General features: G+C 47.5%; 1 protein-coding gene and 1 non-coding gene across 3 annotated transcripts in view; one reads left to right on the top strand and one right to left on the bottom strand.

Annotated features, from left to right (window-relative positions):
- GFPT2 (glutamine-fructose-6-phosphate transaminase 2) overlaps positions 1–16859 on the top strand; it is a 149482-nt gene that overhangs the window by 56855 nt on the left and 75768 nt on the right. The gene's annotated exons all lie outside the window — the stretch shown is intronic.
- LOC112543892 (U1 spliceosomal RNA) lies at positions 778–940 on the bottom strand. Its single transcript, XR_003087181.2, has one exon. It is a non-coding gene; the product is annotated as a U1 spliceosomal RNA (small nuclear RNA).

The following is a 16859-nucleotide window of genomic DNA, read 5'->3' as shown; positions in this document are numbered from 1 at the left end:
GCTGTGCTGCCGCCTCCCTCCCTGTGGTGTGGGTAGGGTTGCCAGGTGTCCGGTTTTCGCACCGTCTATCCAGTAGAAAAATTCAGAAAATACCAGACATGTGCAATGTCCGGTATTTCCTGAATTTCCGGCTGGTCGCCGGACCGAAGCCTGGCGGGGGCGGGGGAGAGACTGGGAGGCGGGGCCACGATTGGTGCTGGGAGCCTGTGGTCGCATGGAAAAGCCGGGTGGGCTGGGGACTGGGACTCCCAGCCCCACGTGGCTTCTGCTCACAACTAAAGGGAGTGCCTGCCACGGGCGTGGCCCCTTGGACTCCGGCTGCAGCCAGTGGCTGCACCCTGCACCCCCCACCAGATCTGCTTCCCGCCCCCCCGGACCCCCTTTCCGTCCCAGCCAGTGCTGTGGCCCTCGACCCCCCCCAGATCTGCTTCCCGCCCCCCCCGGGTCCCCTCTCCGTCCCAGCCAGTGCTGTGGCCCTCAACCCCCCCAGCTCTGCTTCCCGCCCCCCCATCCCCGCTTCCTCCCGGTTGGCACCCGGACCCCCCCCCAGCTCTGCTTCCCATCCCGCCCCCCCTCCTGCCTGGTCCCTCCCCCCGCACCACTCAAGCATGTCCGTTTTTTTGGCAGGGTCTATTTTGTAACCCTAGGTGGGGGCATGGCCTTAACCGGGTGGGGGGGAGGGCGAGAGTGGGGCTGTAAGTGGAGCCTGAGGGCCTGCCTCGCCAGCCCCAGCTGCACCAACCACCCACGATTACAGTCATATTTTCTTGCTGGCACTGATAAAAGATTATTATTTTTAATCGCCACCACAAATCATGCAGTCGAGTTTCCCGTATTTGGGGAAAATCACAGGGGTCAGCGCACCCACAGTGCAATGGATGTGCCTCACGCTGGGAAAACAACCTTCGTAATCATGATCTCTCCCCTGCTGGGTATATATTATTAAACAGGAAGCCAAGAGGACAATGAAAACACAAAGCCTTATGAAGATATGACAGAGGAATTCACACTGTAACAATTTAAGCCTGAGATTTTGGAAGAGGTCTGGAGAAGTTAGACACCCAAGTCCTTTGGATTGAGGTCTAATGTCTGAAATTTTTTTGAAAAATCCCACCCTGAAGCAGTTAGCATTTTAGTGCAAGGGTAGGAGACGCTTCCATAGTGAAAATATAAGGACTATAATAAAATGACCTTTCCATTGACCTCGTGTGGCGTCCTGCTAGAGCGCCAACATGTGGCAAATATCAATGGGATTGGTTCGAATTCGCCCTCTGTGTGACAGATTTCCATTCACGTTGCACAGTACCAGTTTTGCAGGTCGGGCTGCAGATGTCAGCGTAATGTGATAGCTTTATATTAACATTCCATTCTTAAAGGGTTAATAAATGATTAGCAGGTTTGACCAGCATATCACAGACATGAGGAATATGTGCCGTAGATGGATATAAGCATATCGCGAGAAGTGCTATTGTTGGGTATAAGAAACTGATTTATCTGTTGGACTCGGACAATTAATTATTTTAAAAACAAGGAGTGGTTCAGTGGCACCTTAGAGACTAACAAAAATATATAGAATTATGAGCTTTCCTGGGCAAATTTCACTTCATCATTATTCAAAGATATTAGAATCATAGAATACTAGGACTGGAAGGGACCTCGAGAGGTCATCGAGTCCAGTCCCCTGCCCCCATGGCAGGACCCAGTACTGTCTAGACCATCCCTGATAGACATTTATCTAACCTACTCTTAAATATCTACAGAGATGGGGCTTCCACAACCTCCCTTGGCAATTTATTCCAGTGTTCGACTACCCTGACAGTTAGGAACTTTTTCCTAATGTCCAACCTAAACCTCCCTTGCTGCAGTTTAAGCCCATTGCTTCTTGTTCTATCCCCAGAGGCCAAGATGAACAAGTGTTCTCCCTCCTCCTTGTGACACCCTTTTAGATATCTGAAAAATAATGTATATTAATAATGTATTAACAATTTATACAATTTAGAACTGGAGCCATAGTATATAAAGTCAGACCAGAGCTGGATTATCGAATAGGCAGACTAAGCACGTGCTTTGGGCACCAGCAAAGCAAGGGCACCCAAAAAAATGAGATTTTACGGTATAGTATTGTTTTTATTTTGAATTACATATACGGGGCACCAGAATCTCTTCAGTGCTTAGGGCCTCTAAAGGTCTTAAGCCAGCCCTGAGTCAGACCAATATTTCTGTACCCCCAAGCCAGCCACAGATTTCCAGCTTTATTAGTAAATTACACTTTAGATAGATAGATGGGGTGGGTGGGGATAGATAGGTAGATAGATAGATTAGATTAGATTAGATAATATCACGAGCTCTCGTGAGTCCAACCCATTTCCTCAGATGAGCAGAGTGAAGAGAAACTGAGGAAGTGGGTTATGCCCACGAAAGCTCATGATACTACCTATATATTTTTGTTAGTCTCTAAGGGTATGTCTACACTACCACCCTAGTTCGAACTACGGGTTAATGTAGGCAACTGGAGTTGCAAATGAAGCCCGGGATTTGAATTTCCCGGGCTTCATTTGCATATTTCCAGGCGCCGCCATTTTAAAATTAGGCTTCCTATTCTGAACTACCGGTGTTCCTCGTTCCACGAGGAGTAACGGTAGTTCGGAATAGGAAGCCTAATCCGAACTACCTAGTTCGTGCCGCGTGTAGCCGCGGGCACGGAGTCCGAACTAGTGGACATTTAAAAATGGCGGTGCCCGGAAATATGCAAATGAAGCCCGGGAAATTCAAATCCCAGGCTTCATTTGCAACTCCGGTTGCCTACATTAACCACCCTAGTTCGAACTAGGGTGGTAGTGTAGACATACCCTAAGGGTGCATCTACACAGCAGGGCTTACCTCAAAATAAGCTATGCAAATTGAATGACATTAATTGCATACTTATTTTGAAATAAATTGGGAGTCTCTACACAGCACTTACTTCGAAATCGAGCACTCTTCCTCCGACTTCCCTTACTCCTCATACAATGAGGGTTGCAGGAGTTGGAGTAAGAAGTCCTCCAGCTTGACAGTATTTCAGCATTATTTCGAAATAACTAATAACTGCCTGCTGTGTAGACGCGGACTAAGTTATTTAGAAATAACACTCGTTATTTCAAAATACTGTTGCTGTATAGACGTATCCTAAGGTGCCACAGGGCTAGTCGTTGTTTTTAAAGTTACAGACTAACATGGCTGCCCCTCTGAAACTTTTGGTACTGTGAGCGGGGCAGTATGGGGCCTCCTTCTGCACACTGTAGTGTCCTCGTCTTGCACTGGCCACACACTGGGAGCTATCATGCTACTCTGCAGTTACCCAGAACTTTCTCAGAACCTGAGAAAGCTCCATGGGGCCAAAGCTTTAGTAAAGGTCCCTCTTCCTCTCCATCACTCTCTGGAGTTGGTAGTAATCTCTGCTTGTGGCCTGACCCTTGGGACTGAGCAATTGCATTGATGTTTGTGTGTCAGCCACTGCAGGAAACACTGCATCTGGAACCAATTGGGCCGGCATTATGTGGTCGTCCTATGCTGAGCTGCGGAATGAAAGTGATTCAGAATGCAGCGGGATGTTTTTTCTATGCTTATTTTAAAAAATACTCCGTTTTGCTCAGAGCCTTCCCTTTAAAGGGCCACAGTAGCACTTTAAAGAGCTAGGTCTGTCAATTTCTGCCTGCCTGTCAGAAGTACTGAGTACACTTCACTCCTCTGATCCGTGGCTGGTTCAATAACAAGCAATTCTGCTACCTTTGATGGTTTTCTCTTATGTGCACCCGGAGGCTGACAGCCGTGTGAGACTACTGTGGAGCTTGCAGAAAAGTCTCTAGGTCTTACTGGTCCCAAAGCTCGGTGCGATGCTCGTCTACAGGACAAACATTGAGGAACTATTTCTTATAATGAAGCTTGATTTAGATTTCAAAAGCATGTACTCTACCTAGTAACTTGTCAGCCTGACACCACCAAGCTAATACACAAAGTCTCCAGACTCAAAGTCTCTGCTGAAGACCCATTAATATGAGGCTGACCACAAGCATGTTTGACAATGCCCTTCTTTAAGCCAACTGATTAATGATTTAATTAGACTGTCATTGGGGAATGAAATGTTGATGCTTATTGTGCAAATCTCTACCTGTTCTCAGCCAGGAAGTGATTTCAGTTGAATTGACCATTGTCTCTGGTGAGAGTCATTAGGGGAGATACACATCACTGTCTGTTCCAGACCCCTTGTGGGCTAACCACAGCAACCTGAATATTACCCTAGGGCATTTGATGCATAAACACACACACATGCCTAAAGCATAAAGTTAATTAAGTATTTGAGTGACACCACTCTTAATCCTAGAATCATAGAATACTAGGACTGGAAGGGACCTCGAGAGGTCATCGAGTCCAGTCCCCTGCCCAAAAACTGTCTAGACCATCCCTGATAGACATTTATCTAACCTACTCTTAAATATCTCCAGAGATGGGGATTCCACAACCTCCCTGGGCAATTTATTCCAGTGTTTAACTACCCTGACAGGAAGTTTTTCCTAATGTCCAACCTAAACCTCCCTTGCTGCAGTTTAAGCCCATTGCTTCTTGTTCTATCCTCAGAGGCCAAGAAGAACAAGTTTTCTCCCTCCTCCTTATAACACCCTTTTAGATACCTGAAAACCGCTATCATGTCCCCTCTCAATCTTCTCTTTTCTAAACCAAACAAACCCAATTCTTTCAACCTTCCTTCATAGGTCATGTTCTCGAGACCTTTAATCATTCTTGTTGCTCTTCTCTGGACCCTCTCCAATTTCTCCACATCTTTCTTAAAATGCGGTGCCCAGAACTGGACACAATACTCCAACTGAGGCCTAACCAGCGCAGAGTAGAGCGGAAGAATGACTTCTCGTGTCTTGCTCACAACACACCTGTTAATGCATCCCAGAATCATGTTTGCTTTTTTTGCAACATTGTCACACTGCTGACTCATATTCAGCTTGTGTTCCACTATGACCCCTAGATCCCTTTCTGCCATACTTCTTCCTAGACAGTCGCTTCCCATTCTGTATGTGTGAAACTGATTGTTCCTTCCTAAGTGGAGCACTTTGCATTTGTCTTTATTAAACTTCATCCTGTTTACCTCAGACCATTTCTCCAATTTGTCCAGATCATTTTGAATTATGACCCTATCCTCCAAAGCAGTCGCAACCCCTCCCAGCTTGGTATCATCTGCAAACTTAATAAGTGTACTTTCTATGCCAATATCTAAATCGTTGAAGAAGATATTGAACAGAGCCAGTCCCAAAACAGACCCCTGCGGAACCCCACTTATTATGCCTTTCCAACAGGTTTGTGAACCATAAATAACTACTACTCTTTGATACATTATTCACACACGCATACCCATGCCCTTTTCACATGGAGCATGGCAAATTCTGACTGGAAATACACCTTCCTGTTTTCTGCTACTTGAGCCCATGAGAGGTAAAGTTAGGATAAGGTGGCACCATGGCTCAGCTGGCTAAAGTGCCTGCCTAGTAAACAGGAGGTCCTAGGTTCAATTCCCAGGAAGTGGGAGGCAAAATTGTTCTCCTTGGCCCTTGATGATAGGACAAGAAGCATGGGGCTTAAATTGCAGCAAGGGGAGGTTTAGGTTGGACATTAGGAAAATCTTTGTAACTGCCAGAATGGTTAAATAGTGGAATAAATTGCCTGGGGAGATTGTGGAATCTCCACCACTGGAGATGCTTAAACACAAGATAGACAGATGCCTTTCAGGGACTGTCTAGACCAGGCCTGGGCAAAATATGGCCTGTGGGTGGGATCAGGCCCACCAAGCCACTGGATGCAGACTGCGGAGGCAATGGGGAGCCCCAAGCAGCATCCTCTGCTGGCCCAACAGCTCTGCATGCTGCTCAGAAATGTAGTGGCAGGGCTCTTTCTCTTTCAGTCTGCAGGGGTAGGGGAAAGATTCAGATGCTGCCCCCACCCCCCAGCACAATCCCATTGGCCATTTCTGGACAGACACTGGCCAATGGGAGCTGCCTTTTTGAATAACAGGCAGCCACAAAACACAACCTTCCTGCTCGCTCACTCAAGCTCATGGCCGAGCAGGCAGAAACATTTTAAGCTCTGCAAGCCTTTAGCTCTGCAGGCAGGGGCAGGCAGGCTGGTAAGTCTCCTGGTGAGAACCTGCCTCTGGCACTTCAGCCCTTCCCTCCTCCAACCCTCTGCCCCACAATTCTGCCCCGCTACTCCATATGCACCCATACCCGCTCCCAGATCTGGCACCCCAATCTCCTGCCCTAGATCACAATCTCCTCCTACCCTAGGTCACAGCTCAAAACCTGCACCCCAGTTCCCTGCTCTAGGTCACATCTGCCTCCATCACCCAAACTCCCTCCCAGACCCCAGTCTCCCTCTTGCACCCTAATCCTTTTCTCCAAGTTCCTGTCTGTACCCAGCTTCCATTCCAGACCCCACATCTCCTTCATTAATACCATGGAAGAGTGTGGCCCTTGATCATTTTCCAAAATCTTGGGAGTGGCTCTCCCATCAAAAATTATTGCCCACCCCTGGTCTCGATGGTGTTTGGTTGTGAGGGCAGGGGACTGGACTGGATGAGCTCTTGAGGTCCCTTCCAGTTTTATGATAATAATCAATAAAAAGGCTCAGGCCCTGGGTCTCATTGCTGCAGAGAGATCAGGTGACCAGTGGGAGTCCTAAAGCAGCTACCTGCCTGTCCTGGATCGCAGACTGCACTGCACCCCGGAAGCTGCCGGCGACAAGTTCCAAGGTGCGGGGTGGGGGAGGAGAGTACACAGGGCTCTGTGCACTGGCACTGGCCCTGCCCTGAGCACTAGCTCCGCACTCCCATTGGCTGGGAACCTGTTGCTGGCTGCTTCTGGGGTATATGGTCTGCAGTGCCAGGAGAGGCAGGAAGCCTCTTTTAGCACCCCCGCTGCACAGCTGACCAGGAAATGCTCAAGGTAAGTCCCTCCTGCCCCAACCCTGACACCTCCAAAGCCAAAGCACCCTCCTACGCCCCAAAGCTCTCATCCTCCACCCTAGAGTCCACACTCTAGTCAAATTAGGTTGGGTTGTGGGCATCAACTATTGTCTTCAACTGGGTCATGAGAAAAAAGTTGGAAAACCCCGGCCCTAGGGTGCTTGAGATGGAAAACTCATCTGAGCAAGCAAAAAGTTTCTCATGGTAGATAGTGAAAATCTGCCTTGATTTAGAACCCAATGCTATTTCTATTAACTTGTCACTGGTTTCATGGTAGGTTCCTGTTCGGAGAGACAAGAAAGGGAAAGCAATTCTGAGCTGAGATCTAACTCTGCCTTGTTATTCTGTGGCTCTGAGGTATGCCCCCCCTAAGATTTTTATGGGTAAAATGTGCTGACAGCTGCCAAGATTAAACACTATAAATATCACAAGGAGCTGAACAGCAGCCTGATCCAATTTTCAGAATGACTGCCTTCCAAGAGGACAAGTTTTAGGAAAATAATGGCCCACAGTAAATAGTGATCCAATGTTTCTGCACTATCAAAAACCCCAATTCTTCAATAAGATCAGGGCCAAACTCAGGAATATATATAGCTCTGATAACTGTAGATGCTTAAATGATAGGTCAGGTATTGAGTGAGGCAGATTATGTAGTTGCCACATTACTCTACCAGCCTTCCTTTTTCAGAAGGCAAACAAACTCATATGGTCTTCAAAGGGTGCATGTGTGTGTGTGTAGGGGTCCTTCATATATAGGGCATCTTGACAACTGACGTATCAGATCTGCCATTCAGCAATATGTCTGCTATCAGCTTTAGAAATATGCCACAGTTGCAAGCCGTGGAAAAAACACAGATGTTAAATCCGGAGGATGTGTAGGAAGTTATAAAATCTACAGACCCAAACAAACATTAACCACCATTATGTCTCAATACCCCACCCAAAAAAAAAAAAAAAAAAACACTCTGAATTTGCTCTATGGGGAAATGATGCAGAGAGTAATCTCTAAATCAGGAACACACCCTTGCAAATCCAGTCCTCCAGATGACATCAGAACTGAAAAAAATAAGAAGAGGGGAGGAAAAAACCCTCAAACTTGCATGATCAGATTACAAGAGATTTAGAATCCATCGCAATATTATATCAATTACTGTTAGTTGAAATTCTAGCATGACATTCAGGTAAAATGCTCTGTGACAGTTCTCACGTCCTCAACAGGATCTTACTTTAGGCCTATACCAATGTGTTAAATAAATACAACAGATCACACTAAGAATTTACATTACCTGTTCTCAGTGCAAAAGATCTCTTCGCACTATTGTCAGGTATATGTGATCATTCAAAATCGTAGAACCCCTACACTTCTGTAGGAAATACAGTCTCTTTTTAGAGTATTATACTATTTCTCAGTCTTGAAAGTTTAAAAAGTTGCCAACTATTTGTACGTTTGACTCCTCCGCATTCTCCTCAAATCCCTGACTATTCTTGATAAACACTTATTCCAGGAGAGTTCTGTAAGGAACACCCATTTGTTTACTGGAATGAGTGTTCTGTCTAGCGTTGTGTCTACGCAGATCTGGGGGGAGTTTCTTGGATTACTCTCTAATGAACTGTTTTGTCAGCTACCATGACACACATTGGTTTCTAAAGGAAATGAATGCAGCTGTAGCTGGGTCTCCCAGGCAGCAAGATTCCCGGATGGTTAGGTCCTGGGGTTAGTTGAGGCCCAGGGAGTAGGACTTCCGGCCACTTAGCAAAGTCTGCTCCTTCAGTTTGGGTCGTGGCCCCAAGAGTCCAATTTCCCCCTCCACGGGAGGGAGGGGAGGTTCCCTCTGGTTCTCCCCCTTTGCATCTGGAGGCTGGGGGGAGGAGGGAGGGTTGGAGGCTTGCGTGCTCCTGTGGGCGACTCGGCCAGCAGCTCTGGCTCAGGTCTTGTGGACGGCAGAACCAGCTCCTGCCTCTTTGCTGGTCAGCCCTGAACCCTCCTTTCATTCTCCCTCCAGGCCTGGCATTGGCTGCAGGTGAAACGGGGCGGGGCTAATTGGGCAAAAAGGCCTTGTTTAGCTCCTGCACTGCCAGGCCCTCTTCTCACTCCGGGTATGTCTACACTACCCTCCTATTTCGAAATAGGAGGGTAATGTAGGCATACCGCAATTGCAAATGAAGCCCGGGATTTGAATTTCCCGGGCTTCATTTGCATAAGCTGGGCGCCGCCATTTTTAAATCCCAGCTGGTTCGAACCCCGTGTCGCGCGGCTACACGCGGCACGAACTAGGCAGTTCGAACTAGGCTTCCTAGTTCGAACTACCGTTACTCCTTGTGGAATGAGGAGTAACGGTAGTTCGAACTAGGAAGCCTAGTTCGAACTACCTAGTTCGTGCCCCGTGTAGCCGCGCTGCACGGGGTTCGAACCAGCGGGGTTTTAAAAATGGCGGCTCCCTGCTTATGCAAATGAAGCCCGGGAAATTCAAATCCCGGGCTTCATTTGCAAGTGCGGTATGCCTACATTACCCCGCTAGCGGGGTAGTGTAGACATACCCTGAGACTTGTATAACAACGTAAAGGAGCAAATGCTTCTTCCCTCTGGACCTTGGTGCACAAAGGAGCACAACAAAGAGTGTAAAGGGGTCTCTCAGCTCTCCAAAGAGAGGAAATGATGGCTCCATGCCACAGTCCCCACCACCTGGGAATACCATGTAGTCAAGGCTCTGCAAATACTGGATAGTGAGAAAGGAAAAAAATACTGGATAGTGAGACTGAGAAAAAGGAACTGGGGGTGGAGCTGTCTCCAAAAGGTGGGTTTCAAAGCAGAACTCTGCGGAGCAGTTAATGCTGCTCTTTGCATTTTGTAACCACCACCAGAGGGGTGAGTAAGCTGGTGCACCCTGGTGTGGCACACACAGGTACAAGAGTAGCTGGCTGGGGCCAGGGCTCTGTACGTTGCCACTTACTGGTGGTACATGGGTACATGGTTAGCCCACCCCTCCCGTTCTGGCCCCCATCCTCCACAGCTGGAGCCCAGGTCACTCTCCACCTCCCACCCCTCCGCTGTCCTCGGGCCCAGTGCCAGCCAACAGGGGATGGGGAGGCATGGATCTGTCCTGTTGAGCCCAAGCCAGCACCCACAGCCCCTGGGTAGCCACCGTGCACCCAGGCTCCAGCTCCGAAGCGTGGGTGGCCAAGAAGTGCCATTGCTGCCCCAGGCTTAGTGATCTGGTGGCTGGGCAGCACAGTTCCTTATGGAAATATGGACAGATGGCTAAAGACAGGGAGTACTAAGGAGAACACATCAAGTATCAGGGATGAGTAGGGTAGGAGTATGTGGGCAGCTGGTAGGTCTGGAAGGAGGCACTCAACAGGAAAACTTTGGGGACCTTTCTTCTAGTAGCTGTTACCTTCTCCCTGGGTAGGTGCTTGTCAGAGATCATGCTGCCTATTCACTTTCTTTTTGCCAAACTAAGTAGATTGAGCTTCAGTTTCTCATCGCAAGAGAGGGTTTCTAGTCTTCCAGGTATTCACGTGGAACTTCTCTGAATGCTCTTCAATTTTTCCTTTAAAGCTAACACCCGCCCTAGACACAGTATGGCAGTTCATGATCCCACAAACGCCTTGTAATCAGATAATACCACTCCCCAGTTTCTACTTGATATTCCCGTTGTGCATGAAAGAATCCCATCAGCCCTTTGGGTCACAGCATTGTCCTGGAAACTCACACGCTGTCTACTGTGATCCCCAAGACCTTCTCAGGCTCCCTGCTTTCCATCCTGTAAGAGTATTCTGCCCTATTTCCTGAGGTGTGACCTTGCATTTAGCTATCAGAAAATACATGGTGTTCAAGTGAGTCCACTTACCCTCCAAGCTAGATTTAACCTATTCTGATTTACCTCGCCCACCACTGGGTCATCTGCAAACTTCATCAGCAGTCACTTTGTATTCTCCTCCAAATGATTAAAGAAAATGGGCAAAGAACCCGTCTCCTCTGGAGCTGCATTAGAAAAACCCTGCCTAGCTGATTCCTCATTAACAATTTTCATCTGAGGAATCCAATGCTTTTGGTTCCATTGATTAATAAATTGGCAATCACTTGTAAATTATTTTAAATCTCTAATTTACTCCTATTAAGTAACTTTTATTCAGTACATCTGTGCTTAGAAAAAAATCTGCTAGGGAATAAGCAGTTTGCTTAATACACAGTAGCTACGTCTAGACTGGCATGATTTTCCGGAAATGCTTTTAACAGAAAAGTTTTCCGTTAAAAGCATTTTCGGAAAAGAGCTTCTAGATTGGTACGGACGCTTTTCCGCAAAAGCACTTTTTGCGGAAAAGCATCCATGGCCAATCTAGATGCGCTTTTGCGCAAAAAAGCCCCGATCGCCATTTTCGCAATCAGGGCTTTTTTGGCAAAACAAATCTCAGCTATCTACACTGGTCCTTTTGCACAAAAGTTTTGCGCAAAAGGGACTTTTGCCCGAATGGGAGCAGCATAGTATTTCCGCAAAAAGCACTGATTTCTTACAGTAGGAAGTCAGTGCTTTTGCGGAAATTGAAGCAGCCAGTGTAGACAGCTGGCAAGTTTTTCCGGAAAAGCGGCTGATTTTCCGGAAAAACTGGCCAGTCTAGACACAGCCAGTGAGTCTGGTGTGAAATGCTCCCCTGTAACCAGCATCTCTCGGCCAAAGCATCTTCATTTGTCCGTTTGCAGTGTGGCAGGGTCCAGCACCCCTTCAGTTGTTCTGGTGTCACAATGGTTATATGTGGCCAGTTCTAGTTCTGTAGCCTGGTGAGAGCCTAGTCTGTTCCCCTTCCAGGGTTAACAGAAGAGTCCTAGAAGTCCCAGAGGCTAATGAATTGTGAGTCTAGTCATCAGTCTTCACTGGGGCCCAAGAACCTTGGCCTCTTCTTCTGATGCCTATACTTTCCCTGCAGAGTAGAATCATAGAACATTAGAACTGGAAGGGACCTCGACAGGTCATCGAGTCCAGTCCCCTACCCTCAGGGCAGGACCCAGTACCATCTAGACCAAGCCTCCCTCCCCTTTGGGTTCCAGGCCAGGTATCTGTTCAGGCAACTAACGACTGTTCCTTCAGTCCCTCCAACATTTTCTCTACTCTGCTTGTACCTTTGCCGATCTTGTCAACATCTTTCCTCAAGTCTCTGGATTCTACTATCCCTACCTGGGATCGATGGTTCCTCACCACTTCTTCTTTCCCAGCTGCTGTGATACCCCCTGAAAGCTACCCTCTTCCCCTCTCATAGCAGCATGGCTCTGACAAGTAACTCTATGATTTGCTTGGCTCTAGTCATTCTTTCCCTCCTCGAAGCAGGAGTTCCCCCTCTCTCTGGAGCTGCGGTTGCGACTTAAGTCAGCTGCAAGGCTTTTGACAACTCCCTTCAGCTGAACACCCTTTCAAGTTAGCCTCCCATGCAGGCATAGGTGTTGGAAGTCGGTGGGGAGGAGCAGAAGATGCTGCCACACCCCCTGGCTTGAAGTGGTTTCTATCATATGGGTTTACAGTTTGATTCAATGACTCCCAGCAGCACCCCCACTATACAAATTGTTCCAGCACCCCTGCATACAGGAGTTCAGCAGGTGAGCCTTCTCCCACTAATGTCCGCCTGGGATGAAGGAGGAGACAGCTTCTACATTGGTTCCCTTTTCCTAACTCTTTTCCAGTTGGCTGGTATGAGAGGACCTAGCCCCACCCTCCCTGCAAGATTTGAAGCTGTTAAAGGTACCGTGTCAAGATTCCACCCCAAGCAACATTCATTTCCAGGACTCTTGCATCTCCCTGAATATTTGTTGGATATTCCAAATCCTTAAAGGGCCATACCAGGTGGTGGGGGTGGATTGACCTTTAATTGGAGCTTCCCTTGTTGGCTGACACCCCACCACAACCACTAAGACAAGTTAGATCCTCTTTTTTAGTATTACTTCTTCCATTTCACTTTTAAGCATTGAAGGCACTTTGGGGAATAAACTATCATTTTGTTCTGTTTGTCCAGCACCTAGCACACAGGGCTCTTGGTTAATAATAATAATCTGGACTCTGAAATGGTGGAAGAGCAGCTTGAAAAACCATGCAAAAGTTTGAGAGTATGGAGGAGAGAGACGAGATGATAGCCCCTAAGTGAAAAAGGAAGAAACCCTGCAGAATATCCTCTGAGTTACTTATAATATAAGCAGTGCTAAAAAAACGATCAGGGCTGAGAGCCTTGCAACAGAAAAAGAAGAGCTTGTGAAAAGTCAGGGAAGTGTTCTCCAATTCCCCAAGGCAGTGAAAACAGAAACAAAATATTCTGAAAGTCCTGCCTCAGGAGCCAAATTCTGATCCAACACAGATGTAGCTGTGTACTGTAGACGGGAGAGATAATATTTCGGTATCATTTCTTTTCTTATCATTCCTAATATGTTTATGGCCTGGGCACTCTATTTCTACTCATTCAACATAAACATATGTAGCGATTGTGCAAAGATTGGCATCTTTTGATAGCAGCACTAGGACCATTCCACCCAAGCATTAAAGGCAGAACATAGTAAACCACACACTACTGAGTTTTCTGAGCCATGTTATTGCATAATGAAGAAAACTGATGTACTTTAAGTTTATTGCTTTCAGCCCCACAAAGGGAATCTGTGTTTATTTAGCATGTTTAAAAACCAAAGACTCTCCAATTTTTAATCCAGTTACAGAAATGTCAGTTGAAAAACTGACTCAGGTGCTCGGACGCAAACAGCCACGCTTGTGGCGTGGAAGGAAAACGAAAGGATTTTTGCTACCATTGAGGTTGATGCCAAAGTTCATTAACTTCAGCGGGAGTAGGAAATTGGCCGCCCACAACAAACACACGCCCTGCCACAATGGACTAAGTGCTGGGGTTATCCGCGGAATCTGGAGGAAGGATTCTCACTGCTATGGCATGCACTGATTCCCTCCATTGTCAGTAGCCCATGTGGCTCTCATACAAGTACTCCCTGCAGGGGAGAATACCATTTGTGTACGCAAAGGTGCACTGGCTCCAACCCTGGCTGCTCCCTTAAAAAACAAACTTTTCACTGAGCCATAATTGTTGCAATGTAAACATCTGCATGTGCAAAGTCCAAGCATGTCCAATGGTCACCTTTGAACAAAATTGCTAGTTTTGAATCGTAACTCTACCAGATGATCTCACTATTTGCAGAGTTTCTCTGAGGGTATGTCTATCCTACTGGCCAGATCTATGGGCAGTGATTGATCCAGCAGGGATCAATTTATCAAGTCTAGTGTAGACTTGATAAAACACCCACTGATAACTCTTGCAGCGACTCCACAAGAATGAGAAGTGCAAGGGGAATCAATAGGGGTACGTCTAGACTACAGGGTTTTGTCGACAAAGCTTCTGTCGACAAAGAGCGTCTAGACTACATTCAGTTCTGTCGACAAAGCAAGCTGCTTTGTCGACAAAACTCTGTAGTCTAGACACAACCCTACATGCAACAACACCTTCTGTTGACAGAACTCTGTCGATAGAAGGCGTTATGCCTCGTAAAATGAGGTTTACCAGCGTCGACAAAACTGCTGAGTGTAGACGCAGGTATAGAGAACTCAGCTGTAGTGTAGACGCAGGTATAGTTTTGTCGACAAAACTCTGTAGTCTAGACACACCCTAGGAGAGCATCCCCAGTCATGGTAGTACAGAAACGGTGGTAAGTAGATTTAAGTATTTTGACTTCAGCTATGTTATTTACCCATAGTGAATCTCCACCCATAGTGTAGACCAACCCTAAGTTATTCCCAATATGCACTAGGAAATACTGCAAATACTAAGGAGCTTCAGGGGGTAGCCGAGTTAGTCTGTTACAGAAAAAAACAACAAATGGTCTGATAGCACTTTATAGACTAATGAAACGTAGCTGGTATCATGAGCTTTTGTGGGCACAGCCCACTTCTTCAGATGACTAGAGTTATGCTCGAAATAAATAGGAGCAGGAAAGGAGAGGGGGAAGAAAAAGAAAAAAAGGAAGGGGGTGTGAGACAGAGCATCATTAAGTATCTGGAAAATGGGTACTTAAACCTAAGCAGATAAAAATCAAAATCAATAGATAGATTGCTAAGACAGGAAGGATACCATTCAGAGAGCTGTTAGCACCTTCAGTGGTTATTAAGTGTCCTAGCCAGCCCATATCATGACTGAGTCCATTAGCATGTGAATTGAATTTGTGGATGAACTGTGATTCCAGTCCTTCCCTATGTATCCCCTACTCATAACTCCGGTCATCTGAAGAAGTGGGCTGTGCCCGCGAAAGCTCAAGATACCATCTACATGTTTTGTTAATCTATAAAATGCTACCAGACTATTTGTTGGTTTTTTTCTGCAAATACTAAGGTCACCTTTGCTATTTATTGAAGACCAAATTGACAAAGGTTGAATGTCATGAGCAGAAGAGCTTTCCAGGTGTGATTATCTCTCTAGGTCTCAAACTTCTCTGTACCACAACCCCCTTCTGAAAACAAAAATGGGGTTCCCATTGTGACTGGGGGTATTATTGGGGAAGGCCTGGCATCCACAGCAGGGGTCCAGGCCCTCTTTACTCACCAGCAGTGGCGGGGGGAAACAAAGCGATGTGGCTCTGCTCTCCGATAGCTGACCGTTTCCCACCAGCGAGTCTGAGAAGTCGTTCCTACCGTCTCTTGAGTGATGCGGCTGACAGCCAGAGAGCAGAGCTGCATCTCTCTGCTTCCCGCCATGGCCGCTGGTGAATGCGGAGGGGCCAGACCCTCCCTCTAATCCCCAGGCCAGGTAATGCAGGGAAAAGGTTTGGGGGAAGAGGCGGGGCCTCCCTTGGTTGCCATGGGGAAGAGTAACGTGTGGAGGCAGTCACATGGCCAGTGCCTCCCCCATGTCCTTGGTAACCAGTTGCACTTGTTGGTACTGACAGTGGCTAACAGCACAGTGTGACGAAAGCAGGAAATGGAGGTTTTGAGAGTGAACAGGACACACCCATTTTCAGCTGGAAAAGCTGTCCGGCAGTGAAAAAATCATCCCACAGGCAGCCTGACAAAGACACACACCCTTTGCCAGCTGTCGCCACATGGACTGCGTAAGCTGCTCCCATGTGACAGAGCATTGGTGCCATTTGGCAGGGAAGATCCTTAAGACTATCCAATTTCTCAGTTGTATAATGAATTGTGTAGCGCTGAAGAGAGAGAAGATTAATGAAGCACCCTCTGTCCCACCCAGCACGGAAATCTCACATTGCTCTAAGCTGGGTTATTCCTCTGAAACCATCTCTGGAAGTGCCACGGCAGCTTCATGTATATCAAATAACAATGTCGTCTTACCTGGTCCTCGCTGCCTCGGTGTGACCTCACAGTAGCACATTAGCCACTGGGCCAGTGGGGTCCATGCCCAGGAGCCCAGGGAACCTGGGAAAAAATTCACTGCCATGCCAGGAAGCAGAAGCATGGGCAGTGAGTAAAATGCTTAGCACCCCCAATTCACTTCTCCCCCCTTAGTTCCTGTCCCTTTCCCCATCCTCCCCTTCCATGCCCCCTGGAGCCCATCTGCACCCACATTGTGGCTGTTGGCCACTGCCCCCCCCCCCGACATGGTTGCTGGCCCCCATCCCAGAGTACCAGAAGGATGGGCAGCATGGCCACAGCCTCCTTATCCCTCCTGGCCTTGGAGCATGGGGTTGTTGGGCAGTGTGGCTCTGGAGTGGCCCCATGACCCCAAGACCAGAGAAGCTCTGTCCCCGTGCCACAGTCCCAGAGCACAGCAGAGACGGGGAGAAAGGTGCTAAAGGGGTTGCACTGGGGTATGGGGTGGAACAGGGACAGGCCCCATAGAAGGGGCAGAAAGAGGTGGGGCTGTGGGT

This window comes from Pelodiscus sinensis, chromosome 17 (genome assembly GCF_049634645.1).
Source record: "Pelodiscus sinensis isolate JC-2024 chromosome 17, ASM4963464v1, whole genome shotgun sequence".
NCBI classification, from domain to species: domain Eukaryota; kingdom Metazoa; phylum Chordata; order Testudines; family Trionychidae; genus Pelodiscus; species Pelodiscus sinensis.
Note: the sequence above shows the minus strand (reverse complement) of the source record. Positions and strands in the feature narration are given on the sequence as shown.